Consider the following 11,081-nt stretch of genomic DNA (forward strand, 5'->3'; position numbering starts at 1 on the left):
TCTGGATAATTTTGTTGTGGGTTCCTCTTGGTCATTCCCCCCTCTATCACATCCTCTATACCTGAACTGTTCCACATACAACCCCCAGTCCTATCTAGGAAAGACAAGAAGCGATGGATTGCATCCTTAACAGGCTTATTCAGCCTTAGTCACACAGTTTTTTTCCTTGCATGCTACCACCCCTTGGTCCAATGGCACAATGTGGTGTGGTGTTCACCAGTAATCCCCATAATGAAGCTAAACCTATGGCTAGCAGTGCAATCCAGATTGCCAACTCTTGACAGCAGATCAATGGGGAACCATACTAACATATGTTCCCTATACCTTTCTCATCCAGAGTCACATGATCATATCTTTCTCAATTGCTGTTTTACCTCCCTAATTTGGAGATTCATAAAAGATAGATGCCAATTTTATACATCAATCACGAATTGGGAGTAGCTCATACAGTGCATTAGTGTGAGATGGAAAGCAAAATCGGTTCCGAACCTTCTTAAGAAAGTATGCTTCTCAGCCATGGTATACCACACTTGGGAAAAAAGGAACGAAAGGGTCATCAAAAAGAAGAAATCATCACAGAGGGTAATCCCTACTCAAATCTGCTCCACCATCACTGCAATTCTATGGCTCGGCTTCTTTCAAGACTACACTACATCTAGGAAAATTCTCTTAGAGTGGAACCTATCCCCTTCTTGCTGTAGACCCCCTCCTCGCCCGCTGGATTGAAGTTTCTGCCGACTTAATGCCGATATCAATGCCCTAGAGCTCTCGCCGGATTGAACGGCTAATAACCACCATTAACAGCAATTAAAGGCCGGTAATTTTGGTTTTTAGTTATTGCTTAAGGTTGGGTTTCATTATATGGGCCTGGACCCTTCTATTTTGCCCTAAAGTGGGCTTGTACTCCCTTAGGGGTTGTTTGGCCAAAATGCCCACACTGTAATTACTTTTACATTTATAATACTTGCTTAAAATTCCAAAAAAAAAAAAAAAAAAAAAAAAAAAAAAAAAAAAAAAAAAAAAAAAATGATGATTGGGATATTTTTCTTGCCAATGTGGTGTCATTTTGCAATTAACATAACATTAATATACCTAATTTGAGTTCTCTTTATGTAAAGGATACGGGTCGTCATTGTCAGCAACAAGATCATATTACAGTTGAGCACCATTATCACTTTGACATTTTCAACTCTGCCATAGATTTACAGTTGATGGAGTTAAAACATAGATTCAATAATGAAGTAATGGAACTTCTTACTCTTAGCTCGGCTTTGGATCCTAGTGATTCTTTTAAATCTTTTAACGTGGAAAAGCTATGCAATCTTGCTCAGAAATTCTATCCTTGAGACTTCACTGGCCAAGATGTTAAAACATTGAAGTTTCAGTTGATGCATTATCAACTTAATGTACTTGGTGATCCTGAGTTTCAGAATATTTCTTCTCTTACTTATTTAAGTCGGGAACTAGTTGCAAGCAAGAAGATTGAGTACTACCCTTTGGTTGGCAGATTGATCCATCTTGTGTTGACTCTTCCTGTTTCTACAGCAACTATGGAGAGAGCATGAGAGCATTTTCAGGCATGAGACGTGTTAAAACAGCGATTGGAGATTAATTTCTTGTTGACTGCATGACCATCAACTTTGAACTGAAACTTGTTTGGAAAATTGACTTCGAGTCTTTAATCGACAAATTCGAATCTTTAAAGACTCGTCGAGTACAACTTAAATAGATATTTTGTAATCTTTGAATTCAAATATTTATCTATATTATGTTATAAAACAAATTTTTTTTTTTTTTTTATTTTTTGCGTAAGAAATTTTGTTATTAAATCTATGTTTAATATTAGCCCACCTAATTGACAAATCCTGGATCCGCCCTTGGGGTCAAGGATTTGGTCACTGAAGAAAAGAGGGAGAACAAAGTCATAATGCCGATGGTGGCTGGAATCATTCATTTTTTTCAAACTAAAGATCGGAGTTGGGAGCTGCATAAAGAGGTTTGCAAATTTGGAAAAGGACTTGCAGAAAGAAACTAAAGAGAGAAGTTATAGAGATACTGGGAAAGAGGTGTTGGAGAAAGAAAGGGAATTTCTCAAGAGAAAAGACACAGATTGGAAAAAGATGATATGCGGTGTAAAGTTTTTTAACAAATTTATCCATGTAAATTTTAGATTGGTCGGGACCACAAATGACGTGGTGGGTACAGACAAATGATGTGGTGGGTACCAAATCACCTAATAATTTCTCAAGAGGATAGTCATTTCTCAAGAGGATAGTCACTGAAGAATTATCAAAAGAGGTATGTCATTTATATGCTGATGAATAAAGTTTTTCGACAAAAATTTATCCATGAAACTTTTGATTGGTTTGGAGGACAAATTAGACCACGTAATAACTTATTACCCCTCCATAAGTTGTCTATATAATATATATATATATATATATATATATATATATATATATATAATTCAAGCCAACTAACTTTGGCCATTGGTTAGGGTACAACTTGTTAGAGATCGATGCTTTGAACAATGAGCATTCCACAGGTTTGCTCTAGTAATTGGAAGATCCTCCACCTGTGAGGCTTGGCTAGGTCTATGATCAGGAAGAATGTGGGGAATGGAAATACAATCTTTTTTTGGGAAGATAATTGGCCTCAGGGGGACCTCTCTCTTTGAGTGTCTCTAGGGAATACATTGCAAACTCACCAATTTTACCTATCAGATACTGTCTTCCTCTATTCATGGTGGACAATGGCACTTCCCTGAATTTCAAGGGGGACACCTCTCTTTGAGTGTCTCTAGGTAATACATTGCAAAGTCACCAATTTTACCTGATCGGATATTGTCTTCCTTTATTCATGATGGACAATGGCACTTTCCTGAATTTCTTACACATCAATTTCCGAATTTAGCCAATATTAATCCACTGAGCACGAATGTTGACACCACCGTGTGGACTCCGTTACCTACAAGCACCTTCTCACTCAGCCATACAATTGGATGGCTTGAAACACATAGACAACCAAAATTTTGGTCTCACCTGATTTGGAGCACACTCTCTGTCCCAAGATGCAAATTTTCCCTCTGGCTTGCAATGCAGAATAGGCTACCCACACTCAATCGAAGTTGTATGAGGTCTTTCCAGGGCTCCAGAGTCTGTCATCTTTGTAATTTGGTTGATGAGTCTCACAACCATTTGTTCTTCTCATAGATTTCTCTTCAACACGAGTGTAGATTTCACTTTTCCCCTTCATCTTGGAACGAGTTGGTTGGAACGGGCATCAACCCATTGGTCAAGAAGATATCTGAGATCTTCGGTGAACAAGCTCATGCACTCCACCACCATCAACAAAATTTGGCATAAACTTAACAACCGGATCTTCAACCATCAAAGATGTTCACAGAATGTGATCTTTAGGCAAATCACTGATGAGATGATTAGGCAAAAATTGCTTACTCTAACTGTCAAAGACTCACCTCCTGCAAAAAGACTGAAATTAGATTGGGACTTGCGTCGTTCATCCACCACCGCCAGAACCTCCTAATCGCGTCAATTAGGGTTGTGGGCAAGCCTGTATTTCACCAGATGTTATATACCTTAGACACGAATATTCTTGGGTTTCCTAGAATAACATCGTCTTTGGTCTATACTGATTGGCTTAGGCCTATGTTCCTCCTTTTGTTTATTTGGATTATTTTGTATTGGACTTGTCCATGGTTCGTGCGCTAAAAGCTTTGTAAATCTTGTATCTATTTTAATTAATGAAACTTACCTTCGGAAAAAGAAAAAGAAAAAAAAAAACAAGAGACAAACTAGTGGCCTCACATAAGAGATCAGCATTAAGCTGATTGCATTAATATATATAATTTAATAAATTTCCAAATATTAGTCTCTCTCACAAACTTTCAACCTAAAGCTGAATTAGCAAGCAATTTTAACAGAGACACCCATGCATTGTAGTACTGCTCAACATTATATTTTGTCATTAGATTATCCGGTAGATCCTTTGGGTGCGCATGCCATTCTAGCCTTTGTTATCTTCTCTCGCCCGGGAGGCATTAATTCTGATAAGAAAATACACACATATAAATATATTATTTTTTGGTCAAAGGAAGCCTTTCAGTAGATGCACAAAAAGTGGTACTGCCAAAAATTATCTCAATAATGAATATTAACTGCCACATATATTCAACACCAATTAGACCCTAAACATAATAAATAGTGACATCTTAGCAGGGGAAAAAAAGAACTCAAGGATATAACATAACACGAGCACAAATACTTTTTATATTAGCAATTCTATTAAAAAAGACAATAAAAAATGGTAACAACAAAGAAAAACACACTTCCTAAGAAATAAATTTTTGGTAGAGATATATTTAAAAAATATATTACAAGAAACAAATAACCTAATGAAAGAAATTCAATGCTAATATTCGGATTAGAAGAAACATGTTTGAGAAAACACGAACGAACACCAAGGAAGCAAGATATATATATTTTTTCGGAAAGAATGAAACACACTTACTAAAAATTGGGACCAGTGTAATATCGAAATCCTTGAGATGCACAAAAAAAGAAAAGAAAGGATGCCAACATACTTTCATCAATATAACATTAAATGCTGCTGAAGCACTTCCCAGGCCATGTGCCCAAGTGGTATCAGTTGCATTTTCTCAAGCACTATTGGCCTACTTAAAGGGTGACACCTTCTGGCAAAATAAGTAGAACACACCAAACCTCACATAAGAAACACACGTGCACACACTTTTTTTACTTTGGAAGGCAAGGAAGTACCACTAGGCTACAAGGACCTTTTCATGTTACTTAATTTTATTATAAAGTTTTAGTACAGTGATGTTCTAGGGTTTTTCAATTTACAATAACCTAAATCCTAACTCAATTATTGCAAAATGGTGCGAGATTTAAGGATTTAGATTGCTCAAATTGCATTATTTGGATCTTACATCCTGCACTCTTGTCTCCCATCATATCCACAAGACTCGCTCATGGAGTCACCAAAAAGTGTTACTCTTAGAGATTCAAGTATAAGATAATGGAGATTGAAGTAGATTAGACCAGATTGGACACCAAGACGCCCTTATAAGAGGGAAAGGCAACAACCATGAAAAACAAGGAATCCTAGGAAACCTGTTACAATTTTAACACGATTCTTTCTTATGTGTCTTGAGTTGAGAATAGATAGAAGCCAACCTCAACTTTTAAAGGGAAATAGAAGCGTAATGGAAGATGGTGGGCGCATTTGTTAGTGATGCATTTCATAAGACAATCCCACATTTCAATGGTGCATTGAATAGAGATGCTCAAAAAAAATTTACAGTCTCTCTGTCTTTAAGGTGAATGGGGTTTAACCTAAAAGGGTGACCTCAAGGTATCCAGAGTCCCACTACACAACAAACCAGTAGAAATCCAAGTGGACCACGACCCAACCAAAGGATTAAGGCACGTGAAGAGTTCAATAAGTCCCTTGCGATGCAAAAGACTTGTGCGAGCATAAAGATGTGCGAGTGAGAATGCATGATTAGACGATCTTTTAAGTATGCGGTGTGAGATGAAGATCCTCCGCAGAAATCTACTTGCAACAAACACTCAAACCCTAAATTGGATTAATACACTACATAGTACCAAAAAGATAATGCAGTGTAAGCCATGGCATTGGGATATATAGAACATTGCAAATAGCACACGTCAAAATTTAAGTGGACCGAATCTTTCTTGAATACATGTCCATATGGAAAACAGAATTGTAGTTTTGGAGGAAGTTGCACGAGATGAAAAATTGACACATGGATTTTGTGCCAAGGCCATGTGATGTGATGCAAAGTGCCATTACATATTGGCTGCCATCTAGTATATATATATAAACTACAGTGGAAGCAAAATGTCAAATCGTCAACCATAAAATAGATTCAAATATTACAATGACATAAAGTTCGCAAAATAGTACACCAGCCAGAAGCAAACATACTAAGTTAAGTAATTTCATCTACAGCTATCCACTTAATATAAAGTGCGACCAATAGACAAGGAAAAATAAAAATCTACAAGGTTTATTCAAGTTTCAAGGGAATAAGACAAACCGTTCTAAGACAAACCGTTCCATGTACCAATCCTCGAATCTACTTTTCCTGTAATCAAAAAACAAATTAGGATATAAGACACATTATACCAAAAACTACAATTGTTCCAACATAATTCTTAGATATAACCATATAAACACCCCCCCCCAAAAAAAAAAAAAAAACACCAAAAAAAAAAAAGAAAATAAACACTGGCAAAACCAAAAATATTTAGAAATCTCCAAGTAGAACCCAAAAATGCTATAAACCAACATTGCAACAATATTATTGATTTTTTGATTAATTTCACTAACACCCCCTCAGGTTTGGCCAAATATCACATTGAAACATCTTTTGAAAATAACTATCACTCACATTACAAACGTTTATTCCGTTTTTCACTTACACCCCCAAAAGTTACTTTTCAAGTGTGTCAGATACCTTTTTGTATGTAAAAATGATATTACTACCCTTCTAACTATCTTTTAACTTTAAAAAGTGTTAAAATAACTTGAATACCCTTTGACATTTATTATATAAATTTATAATTATTCTTTATATATATATATATCATCATGTAGACCCACCTCCAATTTAAAATTATTCTTTATATAAATATATATATTTCTCTTTATATATACTAGGGGTGGCAAAAGTTTACACGACCCGTCAACACGACTCGAACACGACACGAGTTAAACGAATTCGAATCATAAACGGATCAACACAATTAACTCGTCTAGTTAATCGTGTTGTGTTTGGGTTGAGGAGTTCAACCCTTGTAACCCATTTATACACGTTTAACTATATATGTTGTAAATAAATTCTATTTATGTTCTAAAATTACTATATAAACTTGTGTCTTATAATTTAATCTTTTATAGACTAGAAACTATTTAGTAATTTGGTTGACTAAAACTTATAATTTTTTTAGTATTTATTATGTTATTGAGTATTATTAATAATTTAAATAATATAATTTTTTTTTATATTTATAAATAGGTCATTAAACGGGTTACACGTGTAACCCGTTTAATAAACAGGTTGGATTAGTGTTGAAAGTTCCTGACACAATTATTAAATGGGTCGTGTTCGGGTTGAGCTATTTAGTATAATACCCTTCAATTGATACAACACGAATACGACCCGCAAACACGAATTGCCACCCCTAATATACACCAACTAAATTATAATTATTTTTTAAAACTATTCTATATAATTATTCTTTATATATATATTTCTAATCATGAACACCGCCAGTTTTCTTCACCTTTTCTATATCTTTTTCTTTTCTTTATTTATTTTTATTTTTATTTTCTAATTTCCTTTTCTTCTTCATTACCGCCGGTAAAGAATTTTTTTATTTTATTTTCTTCTTATTCATTACTGTTGGCAAAGAATAGAGACAGAGAGGCCATTAATGGTTCCTCATCACCGACGACCACTTTGGTCGCCTCTTCTCTCTCGATGCCGGAACCACCAGTGTGTGTGTATTGATGTGCATATATGCACATGTAGTTTCACTGCAATTTTTTGCACAATTTTGTTTTTCCTGGTCAAACCCAGGTATCAGATTTGAATAGGTCACATGCTGAAAAAGTTAAGTGCTTGCAGATTACCATAGATATTAGCCAGAAATAAAAAATAATAATTCCAACTAATTTCCAAGTCGTCGATTACAGCAACCACCATGGTCGCTGCACTGTTAAGAGTTTATGATAATCAGGGTTTGTAGTGAGAGAAAGGGGGAGTGTGAAATTTGCAGTGAGGGTAAGGGTATTTTAGTCCTTTCAATTTTTTGATACCTTACAATAAAAGTTATTTGGGGTCTGAGTGATAATAATTTTCGAAAAGCGTTTCTATGTGATATTTGGCCAAACCTAAAGGAGTGTCAATGGAATTAACCTTGATTTTTTATCATGCACTTTTAGATGAGAGAGTGGAAACCTAGAGAAATAAAAATTTATTGTAAAACATAATCTATATATATATATCGCTATAAAAGTGTGTAGAACTCTTAATATTTAAATACATTTATACGAACCACTTTTAATTAAATTAAACAATATTACCACGTAGGTTTGAATTTTGACCTGTTTCCACCTCTTCTAATAAACACACCGAATTACTTTGTTTTTTTTATTTTTTTTTTATTTTGACAGTTGAGAGTTATCCATTCAAAATAAATCATCCTCCTAATTAAATTAAAATAAATTTTTAAAGATAAGTGACCCGTTATAATTCTTTCCTTCATTAAACTACACAACGACTGAAACTACCGGTTCAAGCTTATAAAAACACGCATAATACACTACTGTATAGAAGTATTTCAGCCTCTCTCTTTTTTTTTCTGTGCAAAAAATAATTTGCTCTCTATCATCAAACTACACCTTGGAACCCTTTTGGAAGAGACTCATCCTTGGTCACTGCACATCAAATCACAATTCAAAACCCTAGAATTCAAAAGGTATGTTTCAATTTGAATTGGTTAATATATATATTGTTATCAAATTCTAATCTTGAAGGATAGAATTGCTGGACAAAATTCAGGCCACCTATTCCAAATAGTTGTGTTAAGCCTTTGTGGAGCAGGGTTTGAGTTAAAAATCTCAAGCGAGTGGTATTTTATGTGATAAAAAACATATGTTCCTGGTTACTATTTCAAGAGCTAGACATAGACTTAATGAGTATTGGAATATATTTGAATTACACAGTTAATTCATCCACTGTGCATATCCAATATCTATCTTTGTTCTTAAAAATTGCAATCTATTGCATTGAGCCTTCTTTAAGATGATCCCTAGAAGAATTATTATCTCAAAGATTATCTGCTCTTGAGCGCTCTTGAGCATCATGATACACATTTTTTGTGTTATTAGAATAATAGACTCTACCTGAACCCAAGGTTTTTTTTATAAGTACCTGATGCCAAGATTTTGTCTGTGGAACAACTCATTAAAAAAAGTTCTGAGGCATCAATTGTCATTGTTTTGGTCAATCTCATCACCTTGATGTGAAATAACGTTCATGCGCAACAAAAAAGTCTATAGTTGATTCTTTTCTAACATAATTTTGACGTTGTAGTTAGCCATCTAATTAACCCCTAATAAAGGGGCCTTAATCATGTCTACCAATGTAAAGTGGAGATCTTGTATTCTTTTCAACATACAGCATTCGAGTTTATTACTCTTCATGCATTAAAAAAATGTTGGTGTCTATGGGTACTTCTGAAGCCATTCTGCAAGGTCTATGTGGGACTTTACATTCCCCTTTTAGTTTTGATCCACGCCTTTAACAAATCATTCTAAACGACATGTTAAGTCTAGAAAGAAAATAAACTCGAGATATATGCAATTTCTCAATTGTTCAAGTATGCAAACAAATAGCAGTGACATTCCTCACTTTCATGGTATACATGGTGTTTCATTAGGGAAGTACTCCAATTGATGGATGAGTGCTCCTAAATTGCAAATGCTAACACGCTGAAGAGTGAGTGAGGGGTTACTGCAGATGATGATAATGGAACATGACACATAGAAAATGCAAATAAATTAAAGACAATGAATGTAACTTATTTGATATTTCTACTTTATACTATAATTAAATTAATTTTATAATTGCATTGGACAAAGTATTGGATATCCAAAGCAATTGTTCTGAAAAAAAAATAATAATGATAATAATAATTGGGGGTAGGGGGACTTTGATGTTGTGTAGAAGCAAGTGCCAATCACAAAACTAACTCATGAATCATTAAGAATGAAATAAAGATAACTCACTATTTAAGCAATTAATGGATTGCAATGACCAAAAAGGCATAAAATCTAATCAGCAGAGCAGATAAAAATATATAATTAGTTGAAAGAGAAACAGATAGAAACTCTCCAGAACTGATCAGACCTAAATCAACCGACTTTTTTTTTTCAGAAAAAAAAAAAAAAAATGACTTCAGTATAGATTGGAATCTAAACTAGTAAAGTAAGATATGAAGAAACATACCCCATACCAACTAGAACACCGGCACCCACACAAGCAGCAACACCCACCGGAAACAAAACTGATGTACGAAAACAATTATTTGCATCAGTGAAAATTGAAGCACAATTAAGACAGGGAAGGGAAGGGGAGAGAGAGGATTACTCATATTAGCAAGCAACGGCATCTTGGCAATCTGAAATAACAAACTTTTATAACCGCCTTTCAATCCTTCTGATTTGTTCCTCCTGAAAACCCTAGGATTGTACAAAATAGCTTATAAAAATATCCACTTTAAAAGTTCAATAAAAATCAAAATAATAGAAGAAGAAGAAGAAGAAGAAGAAGAAGAAGAAGAAGAAGAAGGTGTCGTACCAATCACGAAACCCTCTGGCTTTGCTTCTCTTTGTTCCCTTTTCACGATAATTCGAGTGGGCAAACCGAATTGGAAAAGGACTGGACTGATGGAGGCTTGGAGCTTAATATTGTTCTTAGGCCCTCACCCACGCCTTCCCGTCCACCTAGCCCAATAAACACTTTCCCTCGACATCTCTAGGCCCACATAAGACTTAACCGTCTGAACCAAAAAAACAAACCCCGGGGGCCGGTTTTGGGCTTTCCATACACAACATGAAATGTTTAATTTGTTCTGAAATAAAAATAATATATTTTAATTCAAAATATTAATTTATTTAAACGACGAAGCTACCCTTGCATTTTTGGCACCAAATTGGACACCTATCCCACCCAACCCTTTCATATCTCTCTCTCTCTCTCTCTCTAACCCTTTCAGCCCTTTGGTGATTTACTTTTGTTGTCGAACTACCAAATACACACACAAATGTCCATTGTAGGGTTCAAATTGGTCAATTCAAAAGTCAAAGGGTAATAAGAGTTAGAGGTGTTAAGATGTGATTGTTCAATTTTTCAAATCTGTGGGGGTGATTGGATCACACTCACCCCAAGTTATAAATGGGTGTCTTTAACCCAAACCTGGGGGGGTGTCAGTACAATTTACTTTAAA

At 34.9% G+C, this 11,081-nt stretch overlaps 1 long non-coding RNA gene across 3 annotated transcripts; it reads right to left on the reverse strand.

The window, feature by feature from the left end:
* Positions 1–2,952: 2,952 nt before the first annotated feature.
* LOC132302883 (uncharacterized) lies at positions 2,953–10,589 on the reverse strand. Of its 3 annotated transcripts, XR_009480965.1 has the most exons (7): positions 10,433–10,589; positions 10,223–10,314; positions 10,082–10,139; positions 6,104–6,151; positions 3,479–4,066; positions 3,042–3,380; positions 2,953–2,967 (listed from the first exon to the last, which is right to left on the reverse strand). It is a non-coding gene; the product is annotated as an uncharacterized LOC132302883 (long non-coding RNA). The 3 variants fall into 3 exon arrangements; XR_009480964.1 differs by having other exon boundaries at positions 3,042–4,066; XR_009480966.1 differs by having other exon boundaries at positions 3,042–4,066; positions 10,223–10,305; positions 10,433–10,565.
* Positions 10,590–11,081: the final 492 nt, after the last annotated feature.

The sequence above is a fragment of the Cornus florida genome, unplaced genomic scaffold, assembly GCF_030987335.1.
Source record: "Cornus florida cultivar Cherokee Brave unplaced genomic scaffold, ASM3098733v1 CherokeeBrave_3.0.0_Hap2_Chr04, whole genome shotgun sequence".
Taxonomy (NCBI): Eukaryota; Viridiplantae; Streptophyta; class Magnoliopsida; order Cornales; family Cornaceae; genus Cornus; species Cornus florida.